This window comes from Schistocerca americana, chromosome 1 (assembly GCF_021461395.2).
Source record: "Schistocerca americana isolate TAMUIC-IGC-003095 chromosome 1, iqSchAmer2.1, whole genome shotgun sequence".
In the NCBI taxonomy this organism is placed as follows: Eukaryota; Metazoa; Arthropoda; class Insecta; order Orthoptera; family Acrididae; genus Schistocerca; species Schistocerca americana.
In genome coordinates this window covers 678,537,826-678,562,502 of record NC_060119.1, presented here as the reverse complement: position 1 = coordinate 678,562,502, position 24,677 = coordinate 678,537,826, and the positions used below count along the sequence as shown (strand labels likewise).

At 41.5% G+C, this 24,677-nt stretch overlaps 1 protein-coding gene across 2 annotated transcripts in view; it reads left to right on the top strand.

The window, feature by feature from the left end:
* LOC124544736 (mesoderm posterior protein 1) overlaps positions 1-24,677 on the top strand; it is a 98,243-nt gene that overhangs the window by 36,153 nt on the left and 37,413 nt on the right. The window lies entirely within an intron of this gene.

The following is a 24,677-nucleotide window of genomic DNA, read 5'->3' as shown; positions in this document are numbered from 1 at the left end:
TCTTGCTGGGAAGCCAGCGCTGGGAGACGTGGTCTTCCGTTGTGAGCGCGCGTGTGTGACGGTTGCTCGATATCAGCTTTTGTTGGTACAGACGGACTTGCTGTCTTTGTGCTCTCAGTAGAGTTTATAATTAGAACAGTTAGGAACTGTACTGTTGCGAACCTATACGGTTCTGGACTTCACCTCCGGGTTGGAAGTCGTCGTTGAGTACGCAGTGTTCAGTAATTGAGAGCACTTCCTCTGCCTATACTTACGTTGAGACGTTATCTGAACTCCGTCCTTGTGGTTCGGAGTTCGCGTTTCTCGTGTGTAGAACACAGAGAGGTGAAGACAGATTAGAGTATATTAGTCAGAGGACCGCCTTCTGCCGTCTTAGTGTCTGAAAGAGTTTATTTGTGGCTGGAGTTCTTCCATCGTAGCAGACGAGTACGAGAACTATCACTTCGACGCACAGTACGCAGTACATACTGTGACATCGCAAATTACTTCGACTTAATAGGGCTATAAAAGCTAAACAGCTGTGATCACGTTAGTTTATTTCCACTGAGGATCCACACCACCATAGATCATCTTTCAAAGTAGTGTCTTCTAGTGTTTGGTACGTTGGGCAATTGATCAGTAATTTTACTTAGGAAATGTAAACTTTGTAATATGAAGTTTTTTTTTAATCTACAATAAATATATAAGCAAGAACAACGTTTGTTATTTAGTAGGATTTGTTGCCATCATCATTCATTTATGTTTAGATTGTAAGATATTGAATTAAGAGATCCTAAGGTCTGCTTCAGCGGATAGTCAGACAGGGCCAAATCATCATTTTAGCGTTTATTATTCTCCGTTGCGCACATTCATTTTACACCCGCCTGGAACAGCATCTTGGCACCTAACATAATGCAGACAGATAGTGCCCTGTACGGATGTTCATCCGACGTCGGCGAACAAGTTGGAAATCCTAATTACGCCGCAGTGGTCTCTCGTACAGCGTTTCACGCACACAAAATTATTCTCCGAATTAAGAGCCTATTCGTACGGCGTTGAAAATTATTTCAGTTCGTACGGCGTTGAAAATTATTTCAGTTAAAATCAATAAAATAAAAAAAAAATAGCGAGCATATTCGAGAGAAACAGACCAAATTACATTTGTTATTGTGATACATTTATTTCGGTCTGAATCAATCAGTCTGATGTATTACTCTGAGTTATACGTTGCGCGTTTTCTTATTGACATGAGGAACACTAGTTTCTTTGATTAAACGTGCGTGTCCCGTTTTAAGTGCTGAATCTGTCCTTATTTGCGATTTTAAGAAAATGAGTGGTTTCGGTAGCCACATTACGCCGTGTTTCCAGTTATACCATGAAGTAGCCAGGCACTCCCCATCTTCGGTTTGCACTGTGTAGTTGCATACTTTGACTTCTCCAGCCCGAGTATCGTTTTAGTATATCAGTTTCAAGAAACCTAGTACGCACTACAACCATGTTTTGGATGTTCTAGTTCTTCTTACTGCATTTTCCGAACTTGCTAAGAAAAACGGAAGAGTGTATCCACCATAGCCAATCACACTGATTTATAGTTTTGTTATAACTCAAACATGTTTCACCACTTTATCTTGTATCCTCAGTGGTATTTTTTGATTATTTGTTTTCTGAAAAATTATTATTACATGTGTTTGTAGTATCTCGAACTGGCTTGTTTATGTGTTACAAGATGAAAAATTTGTCTTTCAATTTTTGCGAAAGGTATTTTTGTTATATTGATGTTGTGATATGTTAGCGTTTGTGTGAATTAGCATTTTGGTCATTTTCTTTGCTGAGTTTTCTGTTTGATTTCTATTACTGTATGTTCTGACCCTATGCAATAATTAATGAAAAATGGCAGACATTTTATAGGCTTTACTAGTTTTATATCCTGTTTTATAATTCAATATTCAATGCTTTTATTAAGCAGAATACAGCGACTAGATTTTTCCACTTTACACACTTGATTTGAGTTTTATATTTTGTCTGTTATAATGTAGATGACATGTTACGTACAGTTAAAGCTACATGGCTAGGAATTATTTTATAGGACAAACATACTTCGTTCAATTATTTAGATGATCATTTTTCGCCAGGTCATGCAGTTTCTTCGAAGTTATTTAACAAATTTCAAAACACAACCATATATATATATATATATATATATATATATAGGGTGGTCCATTGATAGTGACGGGGCCAAATATCTCACGAAATAAGCATCAAGCGAAAAAACTACAAAGAACGAAACTCGTCTAGCTTGAAGGGGGAAACCAGATGGCGCTATGGTTGGCCCGCTAGATGGCGCTGCCATAGGTCAAACGGATACCAACTGCGTTTTTTAAAATAGGAATCCCCATTTTTATTACATATTCGCGTAGTACGTAAAGAAATATGAATGATTTATTTGGACCACTTTTTTCACTTTGTGATAGATGGCGTTGTCATACTCACAAACGTATAAGTACGTGGTATCACGTAACATTCCGCCAGTGCAGACGGTGTTTGCTTCGTGATACATTACCCGTGTTAAAATGGACCGTTTGCCAATTGCGGAAAAGGTCGATATTATGTTGATGTATGTCTATTGTGATCAAAATGGCCAAAGGGCGTGTGCTGTGTATGCTGCTCGGTGTCCTGGACGACGTCAACCACGACCTGCAACAAGTTATGATGCCCAAGCAGGTGTTTTAGCTGCGACAGCACATCAGTAGCAGACAAACTGCGCGAGAATCGGGAATCTCAAAAACGTCGGCGTTGAGAATGCTACATCAACATCGATTGCACCCGTACCATATTTCTATGCAACAGGAATTGCATGGAGACGACTTTGAACGTCGTGTACAGTTCTGCCACTGGGCACAAGAGAAATTACGGGAGGATGACAGATTTTTTGCACGCGTTCTGTTTAGCGATGAAGCGTCATTCACCAACAGCGGTAACGTAAACCAGCATAATGTGCACTACTGTTCAACGGAAAATCCACTATGGCTGCGACAAGTGGAGCATCAGCGACCTTGGCGGGTTAATGTGTGGTGCGGCATTATGAGAGGAAGGATAATTGGCCCCCATTTTATCGATGGCAATCTAAATGGTGCAATGTATGCTAATTTCCTAGGTAATGTTCTACCGCTATTACTACAAGATGTTTCACTGCATGACGGAATGCGATGTACTTCCAACATGATGGATGTCCGGCGCATAGCTCGCGTGAGGTTGAAGCGGTATTGAATAGTAATTTCATGACAGGTGGATTGTTCGTCGAAGCATGGCCCGCACGTTCACCGGATCTGACGTCCCTGGATTTCTTTCTGTGGGGGAAGTTGAAGGATATTTACTATCGTGATCCACCGACAACACCCGACAACATGCGTCAGCGCATTGTCAATGCATGTGTGAACATTGCGGAAGGCGAAATACTCGCTGTTGAGAGGAATGTCGTTACACGTATTGCCAAATGCATTGAGGTTGACGGACATCATTTTGAGCATTTATTGCAAGCCCTAGAAATCATGGTGCCGACAACACACATGAATGCATATGCAGGGCCTCCAAGGCCCTGCCCTAATTTAAAATTTTCCTCTTTTCATATAATCATTTTTTGGAGTTAAATTTATTTCTGTCAAATTTATTTTCATATTGAAAGATTCCTAAGATACAGTAACAGGATCTGGTGTGCCTGATTAACATTTTATTAATTTTTTTAAAAAAACTCTACGAGTGAATTTTATTAGTTACATCCATTTACATACAACATATACAAATAATGTTATTAATTCACTTAAAAGTTGCAGTTTACATTTTATAACATTTATTACAACCAATTTCTTCAATTAAAACATGCTCATTATTCACAATATTATGTAATATTTTGACAAAAAGTTATTATTCGTTGTTCATATAAAATTGCATTTTTCTTAGTTTTCAACACGTGACAAACAAGAAGCACAAAGAACGCCACTATGTTCCTTACAAATATTGGTTTCACACTTAATGCATGTCATAGCACTTTTCCTGTGTTTATTATATGGACAATAATTGCATCTTCTTCTTTTTCCTGAAACAGGTAATTGGTTCGGCAATATGACATCTTTTTGAACACCACATCTTTGCATGGCATCAGCGATTTTCTTTGGAAGATTAGGGATCTGAATACGAAGTTCCATTAGTGGTCTTACCATTTCCTCTGCTAAATCTCTTAGGAACAAACGTCTTTTATCACTTCTTCTACTATGGTATGTCAGTTATTGGACGGAAAATAAAATTTCATTGTTCATTGCTGCGACGTCCATCATATTCATCCATAATGCAAATGGCCATCTTCTTGTTTGTCTCTTGCATGTGTAGTAACGAATTTTCTGGTCCATTTGATCTACTCCACCCTTCGTAGAGTTATAGAACTTTATTATATCTGGTTTCTTTTTTGCATGAGTTTCATCAAAGTTTCTGTCGTCATGTATAGTGCTAATGAGAACCACAGACTTTTTAGTTTTGGGAACATAACTCACCATTGTAATGTCACCTCTAAATGCAAACAAAGAGGAATCAATCGCTCTTGAGGCAGATGGTTTCATCTCATTAGGAATTTCTGGTTTATTTTGTTTGATTGTTTACACCACTGTAATTTGCTTCTGAAGCATCTCTTCTGCCAGCTGCACACTAGTAAAGAAGTTGTCAACAGTAATATTTTTTGATGATCCTTCAACGCTTTTAGCAACATCTTTCACCACATTCAATCCAAGATTTTTCTGAATAGGTTCATCGGGCTTTCTTCCCATGCAAACAATTCAGTCTAAAGCATACGCAGATGTAGCATAACATAACCAAAATAGTTTAATTCCATACTTGGCTGGTTTAGAGGGCATATACTGGGTGAAGCTGCATCTTCCACGGAATGGGACTAGCTGTTCGTCAACTGTGAGTGGATCATTGGGAATCATTCCATTTCTACACTTGTCAAGAAATAGTTCTCATACATAGCGAACAGCTGCAAGTTTGTCATCTGCAGATCGAGCTTCTACATCTACATCTACATCTATACTCCGCGAGCCACCTTACGGTGTGTGGCGGAGGGTACTTATTGTACCACTATCTGATCCCCCCTTCCCTGTTCCATTCACGAATTGTGCGTGGGAAGAACGACTGCTTGTAAGTCTCCGTATTTGCTCTAATTTCTCGGATCTTTTCGTTGTGATCATTACGCGAGATATATGTGGGCGGTAGTAATATGTTGCCCATCTCTTCCCGGAATGTGCTCTCTCGTAATTTCGATAATAAACCTCTCCGTATTGCGTAACGCCTTTCTTGAAGTGTCCGCCACTGGAGCTTGTTCAGCATCTCCGTAACGCTCTCGCGCTGACTAAATGTCCCCATGACGAATCGCGCTGCTTTCCGCTGGATCATGTCTATCTCTTCTATTAATCCAACCTGGTAAGGGTCCCATACTGATGAGCAATACTCAAGAATCGGACGAACAAGCGTTTTGTAAGCTACTTCTTTCGTCGATGAGTCACATTTTCTTCACTGGTAAGCCTGTCATCAAATCTAATCATTTGCAGATCGAGCTTCACGGGTACACCTGTCATCAAATGTAATCATTCTCCTTATATCCTCGAATCTATTTACTGACATGGTGGCCTTATATATAGGATTTGCCTTTTGATCCAAGAATAATTCTCTAATAAGGACATCCCAACTCTTCTCAGCACCAGAAGGCAGTAAAAGGCTAAGAAAACCTTTCCATTTCAGCAAGTGAAACGTTTTTCCACGTTTTACCACGTAAAGCAGCCACTCTTCTGCCTTCAATAATTGTGCAGTTGATGATTTCCTCTAGTATTTTCTTGGATATGAAATAGTCCCAGGCATCTTAGGTTTACAGGGTTTCAAACCACAGGCTGGACTAGGTGCCTTCTTTACGACATTATGGACAGGCGTACGAAAAGTTGCAGGAGGATCTAATTTCCAAATCGTTCCACTCCGACTAATGTATGTGTGGTCTTCTATACCTTTTTGTGGTGGTTCTTCATTATCAGACTCTGATGAAGTAATATTATCGGAAGGACTGTCATCTGCCTCAATATTCACATCTGCATGTTCATTGGCTGATTCTTCACTACTTGCATCTTCAAAAATATTTGCTTCCTCGCAAGAATCATCTTCTTCAAACCACAGAGCCACAACACTTTCAAAATTAGCTGCATTTGCAAGTACAGACTCTCTTGCTTTGCGTGTCGAAGCCATAGCAAAAGGCGTGTCTCGTGAACAGCAACTTGTGCAGTATTAAACGAGTCATACTCGTAACAATATGGGTCTTGCAACAACAAACAAACTACAGTAACAATGAGGCTGACAAGAGCAGCATAGGATAACAATACTATGCAATAATAAAACATTTGATAGCAAAAACATCAATAATACACCGACATCGCCAATATCTGAAAGTAGTGTGTATTATTTTTTAGTTATACTATTACTACTACAGATACTGCTGCTGTTGGCACTCCTGTTGCTGGAAATACCACTACAGTTATTGTTGAATTAATAACTGCTCCCACACAAATGTTGAAGACGATATAGACTAAAGAACATTTATAAATGTGTGAGGGCCTCTGAAGCCCTGCTTAAGCATTCACGGTGTGTGGGTTAACGTATTGAATTACCCAAAAATTTAAAAAGGTATCTAGTTCAGACTTGATAGGAGGAATGTCACAGTGGCAGTGAAAGAGTACTGGAAGGCAGTTTGAAATCAAACAAAAAGTTTCAGAATTTTTTTAAAAATGAAGACATGCAAGGGCCTCGGAGGCCCTGTATATGCATCCTAGGGTTAATGTGGTATTTACAGGTAATCACGCTGTAACAGCATGAATTCTCAGAAATGGTAAGTTCACAAAGGTATATGTATCACATTGGAACAACCGAAATAAAATGTTCAAACGTACCTACGATCTGTATTTTTATTTAAAAAACCTACCTGTTACCAACTGTTGGTCTAAAATTGTGAGCCATATGTTTGTGTCTATTACAGCGCCATCTACCACAAAGCGAAAAAAGTGGTCCAAATAAAACATTCATATTTCTTTGCGTACTACGCGAATATGTAATAAAAATGGGGGTTCCTATTTAAAAACAACGCAGTTGATATCCGTTTGACCTATGGCAGCGCCACCTAGCGGGCCAACCATAGCGCCATCTGGTTTCCCCCTTCAAGCTAGACCAATTTCGTTCTTTGTCGTTTCTTCGTTTGACGCTTATTTCGTGAGATATTTGGCCTGGTCACGATCAATCGACCAATATATATATATATATATATATATATATATATATATATATATATATATATATATATATATATATATTCATGGTTGTGTTTTGAAATTTGTTGAAGAACTTCGAAGAAACTACATGTCCTGGCGTAAAACTAATAATCTTTTCCATATTTTATTTCTTCTTATTTACTGTACTTGCTAATGCCAACTGAGCAGGCACTTCATCTTATCCTGGACTATATTTTACTTTTTTTCTACTACCTAAACATGTTTCAGAACTTCATGTGCCACTATCAGCGATATATTTTGTTTTTATTTATTCTTTAGATAAATTATCACATCTTAATGTCTTGTGTTCATTAAATGAATGTTTGGATAAAATGTTTTTAAATGTACAAAGGAACGATTATTAAGTGTTAAATATTTTACATTAATTTACATACAGTATACAGTGAAGACTATGTCACTGAGTTGAGGTGTTATACATAGTTAGAGTATTCTTAAACATTTAAAGCGAGGGTACTGAATTTAGATTGCTTCACATGACGCTATTAATTGTGTATGCTGGTTGCTTTATATCTACCATGCTACATGTCATGCACAAACAGAAATATGTTTTCTATTTTTCCGTTATGTGTTCATTTCAGACTGAAAATCGATACACATCGCGTTACTTAGCATGTCACTTAGGGATTTCAAAGTGTTACTGCTGTTTGAAACCAGCTTGACAACGTTTGCTTGTTTATTTGTTTGTTTGTGTGTGTGTGTGTGTGTGAGAGAGAGAGAGAGAGAGAGAGAGAGTATGCATGTCTGAGTGAGGGGTAGAGAGAAATAGAAAGAGAGAGACAGATGTACATATTGAGAGAATAGAGATGGAGGAAGAGGCAGTTAGAGTGAGTGGTATGGAGGATGAGGTGGAGAATTTGATATAGAAGGTAACCATATGCTGTACAGTTCGTCTTTTGTGGCAAATAGCGTTTTATTGCACCATGATATGCGTCCTTTAGAACTTACCTCTCTTGTTTTACTTTTCTTTGGAAGGGATAATTCCCTTCTTTTGATAGTTTCGGATACAAGCTGTTCCCTGTTTTAAGAAGTCTAACCGATCACAAAGTAAATACACCTTTCACAAAACCAGTGATTAATTTAACAGACATAAACTTCTCTGAACAAGGAAGGAGCCTGTTTGAAAAGATACTAAACTTAACATAGACTCAGCGGTGCACCACTAAACAACGAAGAAGTCCATAACAGGAACTGAATACATCATAAGCAACACGAAAGACTGAACACACCTCAATTCAGTCCAAACCGAACCACAAAAATAGTCGCTGAAGAAAGAAAAATATAATCACAGAGAACAAAACCATCATAAGAACAAAACACAGAGACAACTAAACAAAAAAACCTACAAAAGACCGCACAAAAACTAAAGCAGGGTACACCATTATCACAAATTCTGACAAAGCCCACATAGTTGCAATCATGAAAGAGGAGTACATTGACAAAACAATAAAATTCATCCAGAAGAACAATACAGAACTAGCAAATGATCCTACAAACAGATACCAAAGAAACTTACAGAAAACTCTGAAAATCACAGAGATGATTTTCACGGACACACAGATAGAAAGAATTGCATGGCAAAATCCCAAGCTCCCCAATCTGAAATAATTACTTAAAATTCAAAAACAAAAAATTCACAGAAGACCTACGATCAACTTTACCAGTGCATTTACCTACTATTTAGCCAAGCTAAGACGCACATTGCTACAGAAAATATATAAATACAGGAAACGCATCTGTGACAAACATACAAGAAATATCAGATATTCTCAAGCTCATCACAGTACAAAACAGTCAATAAGAAGGAGTGTTTTTGGAATCCACAGTCAGTAACCTCCTAGTTGACGTATTCATGAATCATATGGAAAATCAAATCTTTGACAAAACTGGTAAACCGAAGCAGGACAACATAAAGTATTAGTACAGATACACAGATGATACAATCTGTCTGTTAGTTGAAGTATATACTCTTACAAAAGAACTTCATGATGATATAATCGCTATCCTTCCACAAACAGTTCATCGTTCAGCCACTGACGAATCACTTAATTTCTTAGACCTCACCAGTCACAAGAGGAAAAACATACGTGAATTCACAATATACTAGAAGCCCATAACTACTAGCAAAAGTATCCAAAACCAGTCGAATCACTCTGTAACATATATAGAAGCCACTTTTACGTATTTTCTACACAGACTGAATAGAACACATATGAACAAACATGCCTACACAATAGAATCAAATCACAGCAAAACAGACTACGTAGAATGCTGGCTATAATGGATAGACAGTAGATGCAATAAGCAATAAACACAGAAATAGAAGCTTCATAAATAGGAAACACTTACACAGACAGATAAAATACAACACACAACAACAAATCAGCAGACTGTAAGCAACACATGGTACATAATGATAAACATGTCACATACGAGGTGTGCAAAGTACTGAAGAGACAAGGACTCAGAATATTATACTGAACTAACACCACAATGCAGAACAGATGTGGAAGACAAACCACCGAAACTGATACACTAATGAATAAGCCAACATGGTATCTACCATTTAATTTGTAATTGCTGTCACTCTGTATACGTGGGCCAGACATGTAGCGATTTTAGAACCAGATGTACAGAAAGTCTCAGAGCATTAAAAAGTACTAGCTCCCACACAATATTTGCTGAGCATTGTACAGAGAACAAAGAGACTGTAAGAGTTCGTCAAACTATCAAAAACGAAAAATTTGCAGTAGAAGAGGATTATCACATCCAAAAAGCAGTAGCCCAAGAGAAGAAAGTAATAAATGAACATATATCACGGTGCAGTGAAAGACTATTTGCCACATTGGAAGAACTATAAATAACTTCAATTCAAAAAAGTGTATGGCTACACTCTAAATTAAATTCTCAAACCCATCCACCATACCACTCACTCCACCAGCTTCTGAATCTCTCTCTCTCTCTCTCTCTCTCTCTCTCTCTCTCGCTATTCCTCCCTCCTTCTTACTGTCTCACGCACACTCACACACGCATGCACAGGAGCTGAACATATTAAATGATGACAACACTTTGGAATCGTGCACAAGTCACCAGACAAATAGTAAACGGAATAAATGAACATTAAATAGGTATAATAACACATGAAATGGCGGCCGAAACTCTTGTACTTCACTGATTAATTACATCAAAAGCGTGTATAACAGCAATAAACGACAGTAAAAGTAGTAAGTGGTTTAATCTGTCTCTGGAGAGCAGGGTGTCCAGTGTGTATGTTGGTAGGTGGAGATGGGCGTGATACATCAGGAGGTATGGTATTTCGTCTACCAGGGCACGGCTGCAGTGGAGTGGTGGGTATTATCGATTGACAGACTGACGAGGAAACAATTTTGGTTGAACAAGTTTTTGTTCCACAAAATATACAGCAGTGGACACAGAGCTGGAAATATGGTCAATGGCTTACATGATGTCAGTGGCCACAGCTATTAAAGGGTGCCAGTGTCAATAGTAGCCTGACAGAAGGACAGTGTGCTGTGTGTTCCTTCAGCCAATTATGGCCGTTGGTAAGGTGTTGCTATCAGCACAGTGGCACAGCTACTGATTCACGAGAGGAGCCATGTGAAGCATCGCAGATGGATAGCACATAGACTGAGATAGCTGCTCAGCATGATATGTACTGGTTAGACAGGATCACACTGTAACCCCCAGCATGGATGATGTTGACCATGTGTGCTCACTGTGGATCCACCACGAAGATAGCCATCACAGATGCTAGACACCCAAGGGGTGGACTGATGGCATGAAGGCACCAAGTCAGCAGCGTCCAGACTCAGCACAGGCAGTGGCCTGCAGCTACTGACAACAGGATTTGATGGCTGCCGCAAGCTAATTCCTCTCAGATGGCAGATGGGTACATAACTCTGTTTGTGACTAGCGGTTGGTGATGGCTGCGTAACTGATAACACCTGTCTGAATTTGGCAATTTTAAGGGTGATTCAGGGGGAATATCACATAATTTGTAAGGTGATTCCACATATGAAAATAAAACGAAAAAATCCTATGCACATGTGCCTGATTTTAGTTCATTACAGAACTAGAGTGAGTACACATATCCCTGAATGATTATGAAGACAAGTGTGAATATTGCTTACCGAAATGCTGTGTATTCGTTATGGTGGGGCAGAATAACCGTGATGCAGGTAACAGTGCCAGTGATGCGAGCGACAAGTTCTTCACGTGCGTCCACCTTCGTAGCATACACATCCTCCTTCAAAGAGACCGATAAACAGAAGTCTAATGGGATTATAACGGGTGGCAGGGACAAAGAATCCAGTGAAATTTTTTTAAGTGCATTATCTGAAAACTACCTTGAGCAGTTAAACAGAGAACCGACTCGTGCCGATAACATATTAGACCTTCTGGTGACAAACAGACCCGAACTATTTGAAACAGTTAACGCAGAACATGGAATCAGCGATCATAAAGCGGTTACTGCATCGATGATTTCAGCCGTAAATAGAATATTAAAAAAGATAGGAAGATTTTTCTGTTTAGCAAAAGTGACAAAAAACAGATTTCATAGTACTTGATGGCTCAACACAAAAATTTTGTCTCAAGTACAGATAGTGTTGAGGGTCAGTGGACAAAGTTCAAAACCATCGTGCAATATGCATTAGATGAGTATGTGCCAAGCAAGATCGTAAGAAATGGAAGAGAGCCACCGTGGTACAACAACCGAGTTAGAAAACTGCTGCGGAAGCAAAGGGAACTTCACAGAAACCATAAACATAGCCAAAGCCTTGCAGACAAAAAAAAAATGCGAAGCGAAATGTAGTGTTAGGAGGGCTATGCGACAGGCGCTCAATGAATTCGAAAGTAAAGTTCTATGTACTGACTTCGCAGAAAATCCGAAGAAATTTTGGTCATATGTCAAAGCGGTAGGTGGACCAAAACAAAATATCCAGACACTCTGTGACCAAAATGGTACTGAAACAGAGGATGACAGACTAAAGGCCGAAATACTAAATGTCTTTTTCCAAAGCTGTTTCACAGACGAAGACTGCACAGTAGTTCCTTCTCTAGATTGTCGCACAGATGACAAAATGGCAGATATCGAAATAGACGACAGAGGTATAGAGAAACAATTAAAATCGCTCCAAAGAGGAAAGGCCGCTGGACCTCATGGGATACCAGTTCGATTTTACACAGAGTACGTGAAGGAACTTGCCCCCGTTCTTGCAGCGGTGTACCGTAGGTCTCTAGAAGAGCGTAGCGTTTCAAAGGATTGGAAAAGGGCACAGGTCATCCCCGTTTTCAAGAAGGGACGTCGAACAGATCTGCAGAATTAATGACCTATATCTCTAACGTCGATCAGTTGTAGAATTTTGGAACACGTATTATGTTCGAGTATAATGACTTTTCTGGAGACTAGAAATCTACTCTGTAGGGATCAGCATGGGCTTCGAAAAAGACGATAGTGTGACACGCAGCTCGCGCTATTCGTCCACGAGACTCAGTGGGCCATAGACACGGGTTCACAGGTAGATGCCGTGTTTCTTGACTTCCGCAAGGCGTTCGATACAGTTCCCCACAGTCGTTTAATGAACAAAATAAGAGCATATGGACTATCAGACCAATTGTGTGATTGGATTGAAGAGTTCCTAGATAACAGAACGCATCACGCCATTCTCAATGGAGAGAAGTCTTCCGAAGTAAGAGTGATTTCAGGTGTGCCGCAGGGGAGTGTCGTAGGACCGTTGCTATTCACAATATACATAAATGACCTTGTGGATAACATCGGAAGTTCACTGAGGCTTTTTGCGGATGATGCTGTGGTATATTGAGAGGTTGTAACAATGGAAAATTGTACGGAAGTGCAGAAGGATCTGCAACGAATTGAGACATGCTGCAGGGAATGGCAATTGAATCTCAATGTAGACAAGTGTAATGTGCTGCGAATACATAGAAAGAAAGATTCTTTGTCATTTAGGTACAATATAGCAGGTCGGCAACTGGAAGCAGTTAATTCAGTGAATTATCTGGGAGTACGTATTAGGAGTGATTTAAAATGGATTGGTCATATAAAGTTGATCGTCGGTAAAGCGGATGCCAGGCTGAGATTCATCGGAAGAATCCTAAGGAAATGCAATCCGAAAACAAAGGAAGTAGGTTACAGTACACTTGTTCGCCCACTGCTTGAATATTGCTCACCAGTGTGGGATCCGTACCAGATAGGGCTGATAGAAGAGATAGAGAAGATCCAACGGAGAGGAGCGCGCTTCATTACAGGATCATTTAGTAATCGCGAAAGCGTTACGGAGATGATGGATAAACTCCAGTGGAAGACTCTGCAGGAGAGGCGCTCAGTAGCTCGGTACGGGCTTTTGTTGAAGTTTCGAGAACATACCTTCACCGAGGAGTCGAGCAGTATATTGCTCCCTCCTACGTATATCTCGCGAAGAGACCATGAGGATAAAATCAGAGAAATTAGAGCCCACACAGAGGCATACCGACAATCTTTCTTTCCACGAACAATACGAGACTGGAATAGAAGGGAGAACCGATAGAGGTACTCAAAGTAGCCTCCGCCACACACCGTCAGGTGGCTTGCGGAGTATGGATGTAGATGTAGATTAGGTCAGGAGATCTGACAGGACAGTTAATGGGTCAGTCATGACTAATATGCCACTGAGGAAATGTGTTATTTGTCTCGTAAAGTGAACTGGTGATCCATCATGTTGTGGTACGTATGCCGTCATTACTCTATTATCACATCTTCCTAAAGTGCAGGTAGGTGTTATATCAGGAAATGTGCATACGCTGTGGCTGTTATGCGATTTAGCAGGAACACAGGTCCTATTAGGTGGTCATCAATCATACCACACCAGATGTTCACTGAGAATCTAACTTGGAATCTTGTTTCTCTAGTGGCGTGTGGGTTCTCGACCGCTGACGCATGAGAATTGAATGTGTTCATGATATCAATGCATGTAAATGTAGCCTCATCTGTAAATGAAGTGTATTTAACAATGCCACTATGTACAGCCACAAAATTGTTACCTGCTTACTGAGTCACCTGGAGGCAGACGTTGCACACACTGCACATGGCATGGGTGCAAGCCCTCGAACTGTAACATAAGTCACACTAGCGTTTGTGGAATATCAAGCAGACATCTAATGTGCCGTGTACTGGTGGTGGGACTTCATTGTATCGTTGTAATGATGTCTCCCCCTTCCACAACTGACTGGATGGCCACATATTCTGATATTATGTGTACACTGGGCGCTGTTCCAGATTCATGTTATGTTTGGAAAACCCTGGTACAGAGGATTCTCTCGTCAGGAAAACTCTTTGGTAATCTGTCACAGCCGCACAAGCACTGCCATTACAGTACACAAACAACGTGTCTGCAAATTCTGCATGGTTGAACATACTGTATGTGGCATGTTGGTATTCATGGACACAATGTAATTGCTCAATTATACAACACTCACACACAACACACACGACTTCACGATTGCTCACCGATGCAGCCGTCAATTGCACACTGGGTACACTTGCAGCAATTGCCTCACTGCTATGTCACAGTGCTGCCATCTGTTGGAGAACCCCCGCACCTGTTGCAGAATGAATCAGTCATCTGTCCCATAATTATTCTGACCACCCCTGTGCCTACACAGCATTCCAGTAAGTAATATTCACACTTGTGTTCATATTCATTCATTGATTTGTGTAGTCTTAAATTCACTCCAGTTCTGTAGTGACTGAAAATCGGACACGTGTTCACAGGACTTTTTCGGTTTATCTTGATATGTAGAAACACCTCACGAATTATGTGTCATTCATCCTGCATTACCCTGTGTGGACTGTGCTAAGTGAGCTAGTGTTTCTGAAATGGCAGCCGTCATGTCCACTAAGTTTTAAAAGACCAGGGGTGCTGAGTGTAATTGTTGGCCAATCTTGGCATCATTTTCCCTAGATTTACCATCATGTTAGTGCCTCCGTAAGTCTTGTTGGCGCTGTAATGTGCAGCAATATCTCCTTTTAGAGAATGTGGGTGGAATCTTCTGAAATGTCAGCTCATTGAATAGTTGTCCTTGTGCACTGAATGCATATACTTGTGACAGGACGCCTTGTTACTTATGCGTGGTACCTTCCACATAATGTAGTATCCCTGTTTCAGTCGCTAGAACCATTCATTAGACCAGCCAAATTGTAGCGTAACACTCCTTTCCTCTTTCGGAAATCTAGTCCTCTGGATTTTCATCCATTTACATTTCTGGGAACATCAGGCAACGCGTATCACGGTTTGACATAAATGTACAACATTCTATTGTTCTGATTAGTATAGTTCAGCATGAACCACATTTGTCAGTGGCTGCTTATTAATTAATTACTATTTTCTAATATTTACCCAGTCTGCTGGCAATTGATGCACTGGGTGCTCAAGTGGTTGGGCTGTTTTCCACCAAAAGTAGACACATATCGCACAAAGTAGAGTCAGAACCACGAGGTATCAGAAATTGAGACACTCGTTAGCAGGACTTTACTTCATTTGTTCATCAAAGTATTGCTGCACGTGCTGGAGCGTCTACCCCATGGTAATGCGCCCTTTTTGCATTGGTATCAGCCCGCCCAGGGAATTGAGGTCAGTTTTCAATGTGTTGTTTAGGTAGGTTAGGTTCTGGGCAGAAAGTATGTTCAGTGTTTTATCTACCTGGCACAACAATGGCTGTGTCACATTCGTGGAAGTGTTCCCTGTGATAGTAGCTGTGAGACGAAAAACTGCTCCACACATGTCATAAGTTGTGTCATTAAAAAACAACCCCCCACCTTGTAGCTCTAGTTGTGCCATTAATCAGTAATCTATCACTTTTTAGTTCTGGTCTCATCTTTTCTTAGGTCACCCTCAGTCTTAGTGTGATAACCATTTTGGATCTAAATATGTAATAGATCTAATGCATGCAAGACCTTTGCAAGTAAGGGTGCAGTGCTTGGATATCCCGTGGGCATCCTCATACTCATGCTTTCCCTAAAACCTGTTGTACCCCGCTTACCTCTGTCTCGACCGCTTGGGTCAGTCTTATCGTACTTCAGAATGACAAAGTTTGTCTGCCAACATTAAAACATAACTTCCCCTTGCGTTAGAGATCAACGGCTTCTCTTGCGTCTTGTGTTCTTATCTGTCTCTACTTCTCTAGAGTTCCACGTTTTATTGGACAGACTATTAAGCATTCGTAACATGCATTGATACCTCACTCTGGAAATTGAGCTAGTGCATGGAGTTGGCCTTTTTCGCTACTAATCCCTACTGTTGCCATGTGACATTATAAAGACAAACTCTGTTCATTTGGTTTAACTATGTGTTTAATTTCTGCTATTGATTTGTCCTGGACCTGTCGTAGGTCAGCAAGGAATTATTCAGGGCAACAATTTAAGACTCAAATGGTTCAAATGGCTCTGAGCACTATGGGACTCAACTGCTGAGGTCATTAGTCCCCTAGAACTTAGAACTAGTTAAACCTAACTAACCTAAGGACATCACAAACATCCATGCCCGAGGCAGGATTCGAACCTGCGACCGTAGCGGTCTTGCGGTTCCAGACTGCAGCGCCGTTAACCGCACGGCCACTTCGGCCGGCAATTTAAGACTCAATTGGCTATGTACTGCATGGTGTTTGGCCTCCTGCAATGCTGTTACCTCTACTATAGCATCCCCTGTGCTATCAGCTAGCGACTGTAGGTGTCTTGCGAAAGCTACTCTAATATCTTAGCAGATCTACCTGCGCCTGTATCACATTCAGATCGTGATTCACCTTGCCTGTGGTTACTTTCAAATACCCCATCGACTCTATTGTTAGTTCTCACAACGTCTGAGTGTTATTCAGCGTGCACTGTTCCAAGTTTGTTAGATGTGTGATACTCTACTCCAGCATAACTTTTTTCATGCTGACCAATTGTCTCATTTGTCCCAACATATTATTTAGTTCTTGGATATCGTCAGTATCAACATGCTTGACATAATGCTCCCATAGTCGCTCCCATGAGAGGCGTCATCCTTAGTACTTTTCTCACAATTCGCCAAACACTCCTTTTCTTTTGGCCACAAGATGTGCTTTGGCAGCATCTCTTTCAGTCTCCATACTTTGTTCCTCATTTCCTACATAGGTCAACTTCAGCATCCAGTCCTGGCTGTTTAGGATGACATCCTTTAGCCTAGAGAACAGTCCCCTCCTTCTAGTTGCTGATTCTCCAATGCATCTACACTCCTGGAAATTGAAATAAGAACACCGTGAATTCATTGTCCCAGGAAAGGGAAACTTTATTGACACATTCCTGGGGTCAGATACATCACATGATCACACTGACAGAACCACAGGCACATAGACACAGGCAACAGAGCATGCACAATGTCGGCACTAGTACAGTGTATATCCACCTTTCGCAGCAATGCAGGCTGCTGTTCTCCCATGGAGACGATCGTAGAGATGCTGGATGTAGTCCTGTGGAACGGCTTGCCATGCCATTTCCACCTGGCGCCTCAGTTGGACCAGCGTTCGTGCTGGACGTGCAGACCACGTGAGACGACGCTTCATCCAGTCCCAAACATGCTCAATGGGGGACAGATCCGGAGATCTTGCTGGCCAGGGTAGTTGACTTACACCTTCTAGAGCACGTTGGGTGGCACGGGATACATGCGGACGTGCATTGTCCTATTGGAACAGCAAGTTCCCTTGCCGGTCTAGGAATGGTAGAACGATAGGTTCGATGACGGTTTGGATGTACCGTGCACTATTCAGTGTCCCCTCGACGATCACCAGTGGTGTACGGCCAGTGTAGGAGATCGCTCCCCACACCATGATGCCGGGTGTTGGCCCTGTGTGCCTCGGTCGTATGCAGTCCTGATTGTGGCGCTCACCTGCATGGCGCCAAACACGCATACGACCATCATTGGCACCAAGGCAGAAGCGACTCTCATCGCTGAAGACGACACGTCTCCATTCGTCCCTCCATTCACGCCTATCGCGACACCACTGGAGGCGGGCTGCACGATGTTGGGGCGTGAGCGGAAGACGGCCTAACGGTGTGCGGGACCGTAGCCCAGCTTCATGGAGACGGTTGCGAATGGTCCTCGCCGATACCCCAGGAGCAACAGTGTCCCTAATTTGCTGGGAAGTGGCGGTGCGGTCCCCTACGGCACTGCGTAGGATCCTACGGTCTTGGCGTGCATCCGTGCGTCGCTGCGGTCCGGTCCCAGGTCGACGGGCACGTGCACCTTCCGCCGACCACTGGCGACAACATCGATGTACTGTGGAGACCTCACGCCCCACGTGTTGAGCAATTCGGCGGTACGTCCACCCGGCCTCCCGCATGCCCACTATACGCCCTCGCTCAAAGTCCGTCAACTGCACATACGGTTCACGTCCACGCTGTCGCGGCATGCTACCAGTGGAGCTCCGTATGCCACGGCAAACTGGCTGACACTGACGGCGGCGGTGCACAAATGCTGCGCAGCTAGCGCCATTCGACGGCCAACACCGCGGTTCCTGGTGTGTCCGCTGTGCCGTGCGTGTGATCATTGCTTGTACAGCCCTCTCGCAGTGTCCGGAGCAAGTATGGTGGGTCTGACACACCGGTGTCAATGTGTTCTTTTTTCCATTTCCAGGAGTGTACTACTTCTCTACTGAAGAGATGCAGAAATGCCAGAATTAAGACATGCAGCATGGTTGTCCTTAGTGACAGCGACCCCAGGAGGAAGGAAATCACAACCACTCCCCAGCCATTCCTGAAAAAACCTGTTGCCCGTGACTCATTTCTACAAACCAGAAATGATAAAAATCTTACTTTTACGCAAGCACACTCTGCCTTACCCCATTCCTTACACAACTGCTACAATACCTAATGGAGCGCCATTAAAAGGATGCATTTGACTCATGTGGACAATTGTTACCATATTGCCAACTGCTATTCAATGTTTACCCATGATGACACTTCCACAGCTCCTTATGGCCCCTGTTGTCATGCAACAAATTTCTTTGTCCTACTCTTCAGTTCATACAGGCTAGTTAACATCACCCAATGGTCAACCCTGTACTCTGGCAGTTTACCACTAAGCCATCCCATTTTCTCCTGACGTTCCAGTGCCTTAGTATTCGCTTTCTGCGCTCGCCTCCACACAGCCTTTAATGTTCTAGTAAAGTCCCATACGAGTTCTTCATTTTTTCCTAACTTCAGTCTAATAACCTCAGATAGTGACGGAATTTTCCTTTTATATACTATCTCATATTATGAGAAACCAACACGATCGTGCATCTTTGAACTATATGCAGCCATGAAATTCTACAGGTAATCATCCCAGTCCCTACACTTCCTATTCACACAATAGCTTAGAATCTTCCTAATTGTTCACTGAATGCATTCAGTCCTCCAATTATCAATGGAATAGTTCTTAGTTTTCGGATACATAGAGGATGTCAAAGCTGTTCCATTAAGTCTGACACGAAGCTGGTGCCCTAATCAGTAGTTATCGTTTCAGGGAAGCCAAACTACAAAAGTCAGTTGTTTTCCAACTGTACTTGATTGCTGAGTAGGAATGGTGAGCTTTGGAACATATGGCAAAGAATGACCTACAACGGTCAGGCCATAGTTGTTAGCTATTGGCATCTGACTAAACAGACATAAGATTTCCATCCCAAACATTTAGTATCGTGTGGTAGCATTTGGTAATAACTGACGTTTTTTCATGGTAAATGATAACAGCCAAACAGTTACAGTACAAAGATTTATTGAAATCCTTGACCATGTTTTCGGCATATCTAAATATACCTTCGTCAGAAGGTATAGAAAAAGAAATATCTTTAGTAAAATCAATAGCTATTAACAATGGATACGACCCTATGTTAACTGACCAAATCGTTAGGGGAAAAAAAGCTGTAAAATGTACAACCTTAGGAGATAACAGGGTGATAAAGAGTGAGGGTAATGACTTTATTTCTATTCCATTTTTGAGGAACGGATCAAACAAGATAAGGAGACTTCTACGGAATCAATACGGTTACACAGTTGCCTTTTCCGTAAATAGTAGCTTAAAACAAAGAGTGATTCATACTATTGGGGCACGGGAAGAACTTGGCATTAAATCTGGAGTTTAAAAAATTACTTGTAACGACTGCCCCAGCTATTACGTTGGACAGACAGGTAGACCCATTAAAGTAAGATATAAAGAACACATGCTAGATAAAAATGGAGAAAACGTGTGCAATTCCGCGTTTGCTGAACATCTATTGCTCTTACAGCATACGCCACGTAGACTGGATGACGTAGAATTGCTACACGAAGTGAGTAAGGGTTAAAAACTGGACCTGTTCAAGGTATTAGAAATTTTCAAATATCTATCTCAAAAAGATGGATTTACTCTTAACGAACAGGTGCAGCTTAGAAACAAAATTTTTTTTGATAGTTTCAAACCCCTCTTGCTCTAACGTAATATAGTCTGGCTGACTAGAAGCTAGTTTTCTTATCTGTTGATGCTGGTGAGATGCTCCTTTCCTGTCTTGTTGGGATTTTACGTATTTTTGATGATTGTTGCTTGCGGTTTTCGGCGTTTAGATGTGGTTTAAAAGATTATGTTATGTTTTTTATTCATGACGACAGATGGGTTGGATTTACTACAACATTTTGTTCGTTTTCTTTAGTATGTATTCTAGTCTTTCATTTGCGCTAGATTCTCGCGCATAACACTAGTGCCCTCTCTCGTTAGATGTGTTCCTTAGCGCAAGCTTTACCTGCTTGACACTAGGACACATGTAAATAGGTGTTCATATTTTCTATTGTATGTAAGCGTTTTAAATAGTTCTGATGTGCTTTATTTATTAAGATAGAGGGTTTGAATTAGCACAACGTTTAAAATTTTGACGCGCATGAGTCTGTATCCCTGGGTTTTAATGTGCGCGAGTGTCTCGCGCATACCACAAGTGCCCTCCCTCGGAGAAACTGTCTGCCCTAGTGCTTCCACACCCTCTCCACGCTAGTTCACAGGCTAAGTACTGATAATAAGCCGTGTTCGCATCGACCATCTCTTCATAATTATGCTGTACAGATGGAGGTGATATTTTAATTTTAACTATTTTAACTACTGACGACGCGCTTTGGCACTGTTGTTTTATGTATCTCCATTACAGATTTTAGTAAGTGACTAAAAGTTTTTTGTACTTGTAATTACTTTGGTAATTTTCATGGTTACTTAAATCTATAAGTGTTTTCTTTCTTCTATCACAGTTATGTAGCTAAGTTTTTTGATAATGAAGGTGTCTTCCTCATCAGGTGTATTTTTGCTTCAGATGAAGGTATATTTAGATATACCTAAACCGTGCTCAAGGATTTCAATAAACCTTAATCCTGCAACTGTTTGGCTGTTAGCATTCACCGTGAAGATTTTCAACAGTTGCTGCTTCAGCCATGTTTAAAATTTTGAAATATCTGAAGTGGTAGTTGTTGATGATTCAAGTCTGCATTTTGTGCACATGGCTCACAATTCCTCACATACTGGTCCATATGCTGTTACATGCCTTCCGCCAATAACGCTTGGCTACCCTATGATTCATTGTCGTGTGTCATCCATGCCCAGGTACTACTTGGTCATGCGCTTCTTTCAACACTTCGTCTTAAACAGCTGCAGGCACTATAACCCGTGGTCCAAGGCTTGTTAGTCTACATAACAAATCAGTGTGAACAGTGAACTGTAGTTGTATCTTGAATATCTCCTAGTCTGCATCATCACATTGTGCCTTGTGCCACAGAGTTTCTTAGTTATGCAGTCATCATTAGCCGTTTCTCACAAGGAGAGGTCTGCGTCCTTCTGCTGTTGACGAGCAACCAGCAAGCTACCACTGACAGAATCTGTCATCAATAGTTGCAGGCTGTTGTCTGTGCTGACTGTGGAAGGTGCTCACTTTGCGCCTTCAAAATGTTTCAAATGGCTCTGAGCACTATGGGACTTAACATCTATGGTCATCAGTCCCCTAGAACTTAGAACTACTTAAACCTAACTAACCTAAGGACATCACACAACACCCAGTCATCACGAGGCAGAGAAAATCCCTGACCCCGCCGGGAATCGAACCCGGAAACCCGGGCGTGGGAAGCTTTGCACCTTCACACCCTTGGGACACCCACTGGGTGACTACCGTCTGCTGACAGCCACTTTCGTGGAGACAATAGTCTTCTGTCTGGGCCATCTAGTATGCCAGCTGTCAGTCCCCAAGCAAGCAAGCATTGTCGCTGTACATCATTCCGTGTGGGGATAGGTTGACGCTATCCGCCATCTGGCACATACCACAGACGTCATCCGTGCTGAGTGCCACAGTCTGATCCTATCGGGTCCAACACACTTACAATGAGCAATGGGGGGCTGGCCAGCTACCCCAAGACACGCAGTGTCCATCTGCTGTGCACCACGCAGCAGCGCTTCTGAGTTAGCGCTGTGCCTTTCTGGTAGGCTAATGCTGGCACAGGCAGACTGCTTTCCCAGCTCTGTCTCCACTGCTAAAACTGTTATGGAGCGAAAGAGTAATTCAACCAGCATTGTTTCTATGGCGGTCTGCCACCACATCACTGCAGCCGTGCCCTGGAAGGTGAACTGCCAAACATCCTGGCGTCTCACACCCAGCTTCACCTGCAATAGTAGAGGCTCCACACCCGGTAATCTGCACGGCATAAATAAGGAAGCAAAATCACAACACCACAAAAAGACTTCACACGTAAATAACGTGATATACAAGGTGAGTCATTTAAGACCTAAAACCCTTATTTCGTGAACGGTTACACATATCGAAACGCAGTTTCTGGCAAATCTTAGAGCGTCGAGAGCCACGTATGTTTTTGTTTGATTCATGTTTTTAGCGCTGTTATCAATGGAGATATTGAAGCAAGTTCGTTTTCTTGAATGGAACCGTACGCTTTTTATAACTGCATTCGATGTCTCGTGAGAAAATAATTACAGTGATATAGCGTTATTTTTGATACTGAAACTTTTCCCAAAAAGTGCGAGAAATGTCTTAGAATGTGAGCTCACCGTGGCCGGAAACGGTATTTGGGTGCAAACACTACCGTAAGGAAGGCCTGCACTTCGAGAAAAAAGCCTTAATCCTCCTTGACCCAACTTACGACCTAGATGCGGGTTCATCTACGAATTTTGTATATGGAAACACAATCTAGCGTGTCACAAAGTGCTTAGTAAAAGTGTGTCACATTTGAGTATCCTCACAGATTTGCGTGAGCTGAAACAGAGAGATCTACTGTATTAAATATTTAAATGTTTGAAGGAAGATTTTACCTACTTTTTCATATATGTGGCTTTTGTGCTCTAAATTATATCATATGGACTAGATTCGTTGAATTAACATTTTATTAAAAATGCTTTAGTGACCACCTCAGTGCTCTAACATTTGCCGAAAACCGCGTTTCCATATGTGTAACTGTTCACAAAATAAAGGGGATGTTACATCTTACATGACTCATCCTGTATAGCGATTATGTCTAAAATCAATCAAAAACAAAAAAATACTCGTAGAATCGGTTCTTTTTTGCTGATGACAAGCTGTAGAATTTATGGCGGATTTAAAGTTACTAACACTAAATTAATAGTGTTATGTTTGGTATGTCAACAAATCTATTATTACATTATTTCCAAATTTAGTATACTGGACTTTTGCTTAAACCTGATAACTGCTCCTTTGCACATAAAAAAATACCTTTGTGCCGATAGCTCGTATAAACCACGTGAGAGATTAACATGGAATAACGAGAAATAAAGAAACAACACCCCTAAGGATTAGTACATAAAGTGCTGAAATATTTTTGGGTGATAACAAAGCTTTGTGCAACGGTTTCTATAAGATGGCATTTCTCTGTAGCCTACACACAACATGCATTAATTGCAGGTGTAGTCAGAACTGTTGAACATGTTCGTTGACTTTCAGTAAATCTATTACAAACGTCAGTTACTAAATTTTTTACGAGAAAAATTGAACTTTAGTACCAAACAGTGTAAGTACTCCTCTTGATCCGCCAGGTTAGCCAAGAGCGCTAATGCGCTGCTTCCTGGACTCGCGTAGGCGCGCCGGCCACGGATCGAATCCTCCCGGCGGCTTAACGACGGAGGCCGGTGTGCCGGCCAACCTGGATGGGGTTTTTAGGCGGTTTTCCACATCCCACTAGATAAATACTGGGCTGGTCTCCACGTCCCGCCTCAGTTGCATGGCTCGCAGACATCTGAACACATTCGCACTATTCCATAGATTACACTAGACACAGACATTTGGGGTACACTAATT